This window comes from Mizuhopecten yessoensis, unplaced genomic scaffold (assembly GCF_002113885.1).
Source record: "Mizuhopecten yessoensis strain PY_sf001 unplaced genomic scaffold, ASM211388v2 scaffold401, whole genome shotgun sequence".
In the NCBI taxonomy this organism is placed as follows: domain Eukaryota; kingdom Metazoa; phylum Mollusca; class Bivalvia; order Pectinida; family Pectinidae; genus Mizuhopecten; species Mizuhopecten yessoensis.
This window is the reverse complement of record NW_018403528.1, coordinates 89304-95213: the sequence shown is the minus strand read 5'-3', so window position 1 is coordinate 95213 and position 5910 is coordinate 89304.

Sequence of the window (5910 nt, the reverse complement as noted above, 5' to 3'; positions counted from 1 at the left end):
TTTTTTTTAAAAGGGTTGACCTAACGTAACTAATTAAATAAACTTAAATGCATAAAATCAAAGAGAAGCTTTAGTGCTGTTACAGTCAGAAAGGTGGACCAGATGCAATATTAATAGATGATCAAACTGGACATTTTGTTTCTATGTGATTGGTGGTATATGTTAGCCTATTTTACCTGTGATAACTCCGGAGTGAGAAGGTGGGGGAGTTAAGTCCTTAGCAAGAGGATGTTTTTTGNGGGGGGGATGGCTTCAATTGCAACCCACAATTGTTTTGAAATCAACAAAGGGGTGAACTTGGCAATGACCAAAATTTGAAAGAAAGGTGGAAAAAAGTGATCTATATACTAGAGATGGGGTTATCATAGGTAATGTAGGGTAGCTTGATTGTTGTAAGTGCAATATCTTGCAACAAGGAGATGAGATTGCTCTACATGGTAAATGAGGGAGGATGGCATTGTGAATGGTCGTTGTGGTATTGTGATAAAACTGTACCGTAGGGTGAGTGTGCGAGAGAGCTGCTGAACAGTGCGAGTGTGTTAAGGAACTTTATACATAGCTGTTGTGAGCTTGCTATGCCATTCAGTGTATTTGGTTGGATCGGACATGATGTAATTAAACTCATCCACCCTTGAAGACACATTTTAACTTTTCCAATATAACGGTGTGAAAAGTTCATAATGAAATTTCAGAGGTGAATGAGTTAACATGTAGAAAGAACAGTATTGTTTCTGTTACAGAGAGTCTTATGTACCATGTAAACAGTTAGTCTGTAAGTCTGTTGTACCATGTATAAAGTTAGTCTGTCAGACTGTTGTACTGTGTATACAGTAAGTCTGTAAGTCTGATGTACCGTGTATACAGTAAGTCTGTCAGACTGATGTACCATGTATACAGTAAGTCTGTAAGTCTGATGTACCGTGTATACAGTAAGTCTGTCGGTCTGATGTACCGTGTATACAGTAAGTCTGTCAGTCTGATGTACCATGTATACAGTAAGTCTGATGTACCCTGTATACAGTAAGTCTGTAGGTCTGATGTACTGTGTATACAGTAAGTCTGTCAGTCTGATGTACCATGTATACAGTAAGTCTGTCAGTCAGATGTACCATGTATACAGTAAGTCTGTCAGTCAGATGTACCATGTATACAGTAAGTCTGTCAGTCAGATGTACCATGTATACAGTAAGTCTGTCAGTCAGATGTACCATGTATACAGTAAGTCTGTCAAACTGATGTACCATATATACAGTAAGTCTGTCAGTCTGATGTACCTTGTATACAGTAAGTCTGTCAGTCTGATGTACCATATATACAGTAAGTCTGTCAGTCTGATGTACCAAGTATACAGTAAGTCTGTCAGTCTGATGTACCATGTTTACAGTAAGTCTGTCAGACTGATGTACCATGTGAACAGTATGTCTGATGTACCGTGTATACAGTTAGTCTGTCAGACTGATGTACCATGTAAACAGTATGTCTGATGTGCGTAAGTCTGTCAGACTGATGTTACATGTATGCAGTAAGTCTGTCAGACTGATGTACCATGTATACAGTAAGCCTGATGTACCGTGTATACAGTAAGTCTGTCAGTCTGCTGTACCGTGTATACAGTAAGTCTGTCAGTCTGCTGTACCGTGTATACAGTAAGTCTGTCAGACTGTTGTACCATGTATACAGTAAGTCTGTCAGTTTGATGCTACATGTATACAGTAAGTCTGTCAGACTGTTGTACCATGTATACAGTAAGTCTGTCAGTCAGATGTACCGTGTATACAGTAAGTCTGTCAGGCTGATGTACCATGTATACAGTAAGTCTGTCAGTCAGATGTACCATGTATACAGTAAGTCTGTCAAACTGATGTACCATATATACAGTAAGTCTGTCAGTCTGATGTACCATATATACAGTAAGTCTGTCAGTCTGATGTACCGTGTATACAGTAAGGCTGTCAGACTGATGTACCATGTATACAGTAAGCCTGATGTACCGTGTATACAGTAAGTCTGTCAGGCTGATGTACCATGTATACAGTAAGTCTGTCAGACTGATGTACCATGTATACAGTAAGCCTGATGTACCATGTATACAGTAAGTCTGTCAAACTGATGTACCATGTATACAGTAAGTCTGATGTACCATGTATACAGTAAGTCTGTCAAACTGATGTACCATGTATACAGTAAGTCTGTCAGGCTGATGTACCATGTATACAGTAAGTCTGTCAGTCTGATGTACCATATATACAGTAAGTCTGTCAGTCTGATGTACCATATATACAGTAAGTCTGTCAGTCTGATGTACCAAGTATACAGTAAGTCTGTCAGTCTGATGTACCATATATACAGTAAGTCTGTCAGTCTGATGTACCATATATACAGTAAGTCTGTCAGTCTGATGTACCATGTACACAGTAAGTCTGTCAGTCTGATGTGCTGTGTATACAGTAAGTCTGTCAGTCTGATGTACCATGTATACAGTAAGTCTGTCAGTCTGATGTGCCGTGTATACAGTAAGTCTGTCAGTCTGATGTACCGTGTATACAGTAAGTCTGTCGGTATGATGTGCCGTGTATACAGTAAGTCTGTCAGTCTGATGTACCTTGTATACAGTAAGTCTGTCAGTCTGATGTACCATGTATACAGTAAGTCTGTCAGTTTGATGCTACATGTATACAGTAAGTCTGTCAGACTGTTGTACCGTGTATACAGTAAGTCTGTCAGTCTGATGTACCATGTTTACAGTAAGTCTGTCAGTCTGAGGTACCGTGTATACAGTAAGTCTGTCGGTCTGATGTACCATGTATACAGCAAGTCTGTCAGTCTGATGTACCATGTATAAAGTAAGTCTGTCAGACTGTTGTACTGTGTATCCAGTAAGTCTGTCAGACTGATGTACCGTGTATACAGTATGTCTGTCAGTCTGATGTACCGTGTATTCAGTAAGTCTGTCGGTATGATGTGCCGTGTATACCGTAAGTCTGTCAGTCTGATGTACCATGTATATAGTAAGTCTGTCAGTCTGATGTACCATGTACACAGTAAGTCTGTCGGTATGATGTACCGTGTATACAGTAAGTCTGTCAGTCTGATGTACCGTGTATACAGTAAGTCTGTCAGACTGATGTTACATGTATACTGTAAGTCTGTCAGACTGATGTACCGTGTATACAGTAAGTCTGTCAATCTGATGTACCATGTATACAGTAAGTCTGTCAGTCTGATGTACCGTGAATACAGTAAGTCTGTCTGTCTGATGTACCGTGTATACAGTAAGTCTGTCAGTCTGATGTACCATGTATACAGTAAGTCTGTCAGTCTGATGTACTGTGTATACAGTAAGTCTGTCAGACTGATGTACCGTGTATACAGTTAGTCTGTCAGACTGATGTACCATGTAAACAGTATGTCTGATGTGCCGTGTATACAGTAAGTCTGTCAGTCTGATGTATCGTGTATACAGTAAGTCCGTTGGTATGATGTACCGTGTAAACAGTAAGTCTGTCAGTCTGATGTACCATGTATACAGAAAGTCTGTCAGTCTGATGTACCGTGTATACAGTAAGTCTGTTAGGCTGATGTACCATGTATACAGTAAGTCTGTCAGTCTGATGTGCCGTTCAACAGTAAGTCTGTCAGTCTGATGTACCGTGTATACAGTAAGTCCGTTGGTATGATGTACCGTGTATACAGTAAGTCTGTCAGTCTGATGTACCATGTATACAGTAAGTCTGTCAGTCTGATGTTACATGTATACAGTAAGTCTGTCAGTCTGATGTACCGTGTATACAGTTAGTCTGTCAGACTGATGTACCATGTAAACAGTATGTCTGATGTGCCGTGTATACAGTAAGTCTGTCAGTCTGATGTACCGTGTATACAGTAAGTCTGTGGGTATGATGTACCGTGTATACAGTAAGTCTGTCAGACTGATGTACCATGTATTCAGGAAGTCTGTCAGTCTGATGTACCATGTATACATTAAGTCTGTCAGTCTGATGTACCATGTATCCAGTAAGTCTGTCAGACTGATGTACCATGTATACAGTAAGTCTGTCAGACTGAGGTACCGTGTATAAAGTAAGTCTGTCAGTCTGATGTACCGTGTATACAGTAAGTCTTTCAGACTGATGTACTGTGTATACAGTAAGACTGTCAGTCTGATGTACCATGTATACAGTAAGTCTGTCGGTCTGATGTACCATGTATACAGTAAGTCTGTCAGTCTGATGTACCGTGTATACAGTAAGTCTGTCAGACTGATGTACCGTGTATACAGTAAGTCTGATGTACTGTGTATACAGTAAGTCTGTCAGACTGATGTACCGTGTATACAGTTAGTCTGTCAAACTGATGTACTGTGTATATAGTAAGTCTGTCAGTCTGATGTACTATGTATACAGTCGGTCTGTCAAACTGATGTACCGTGTATACAATAAAGTCTGGAAACAATTCTATATAGTCTACTGCACATATTTGTCCGAGATATTCTCTCACAGACTGCTGCCAAGCTCGATCAGCTAGTGTTGCTGTTGAGATGTCGTCAACTGCATCATTGCAGTATCTTTATATTATGATAAATAACACTTTGCCAAACAATATGTACATGTTATGAAAAAACTGTTCTTTTTAATTCGTAACATAAATGTTGATAAGATGTGTATGTAAACTTTAATATGTATCAAATGTCAAATGAATAAAATGGGATACCCATTGCAATTGTGAATTATGGTTTATTATTTTATTTTCTCTTTTGCTATTTATAATCCAAAAGCAAAAGTTCTAAAACAGAAGCACAGTTACGTGTTGTAACCAAAGATGCATGACGTTATTGTACATGTGTTCCTACATTTACATGTACTACGGAACATACACTAGTAATAGTCTTGCTCAAGTCAATGATTGCTTAAAGAGGGGAGGTGGCAATCCATACAAGCCTCTGTCATTGCAAGAAAAGGAATTATAATATGTCTTCTACTATTAGAACAGATTCCTCTATTTTCACTTATCTAAGAATTTTCAGCATGAAATAGCCATGGGGATGGAAAGGGGGGAAGTCTAACTAGCCACATCCTCGATACCCAATGGTTACGTTCACTTGTTATAGCAAAACTGAAAGCACGCGGCAAGCTATTTGATTGGTGTCGGGGGGAAAACAAACCTGACCAATCAATAGGCTGATACTTGTTCTTTGAAGATCACAGAGGAGAGACGCCCGACTTCAAAGCCTGTCATTTTTTACTTTTACGTGACCGCGAGATTCTTTTGATGTACATCAAAGGATCGAACTAGTCTTCTTGTCTCATCAACAAGGCGGCGCACACCGAGCCTTCAATTTTGCTATGACATATTCCAGGGGTGTAGAGAGCGAAAGTGGATATCGAGGATGATTCCAGGGGTACAGGGAGCGAAACCCCTGGATATCGAGGATGAGCCAGCCATGGAAATTGAAGGCCTAATTGACCATTTGTAATACAAAGGGCTTTGACTCTATATAAACGATTATTGGATCAAAATATCTCAGTATCATGCACTACTTCATACAATGGAGGTAAAACACCTCAAAATTTGAAAGAATTTTTAGAAACTGATGAACTAGTCAAAGGTTAAAAGTATTTCACGTTCCTATTGGAATTTTTGTTAATTTACTTTTTCTTCCAAGTATTTTCGCGACTTTGTTTTGCACCCAATTTTAATCAAACATGATATCTGTTAGATAATTATCCAGTGTTTCTTTTCGTAATATAGATTATTATCCCTGTCTTTGATGTTACTTTTTATCCCAGCATTAAAATTATATATACTTTGACGTCATTCCCATAGACACAATGTTAAATTTTGCCGTAAAATTGTTTAGACCAATCAGCTCGTCATGGTTAGAATTCTATGAAACGGGTTATTATTTAAATA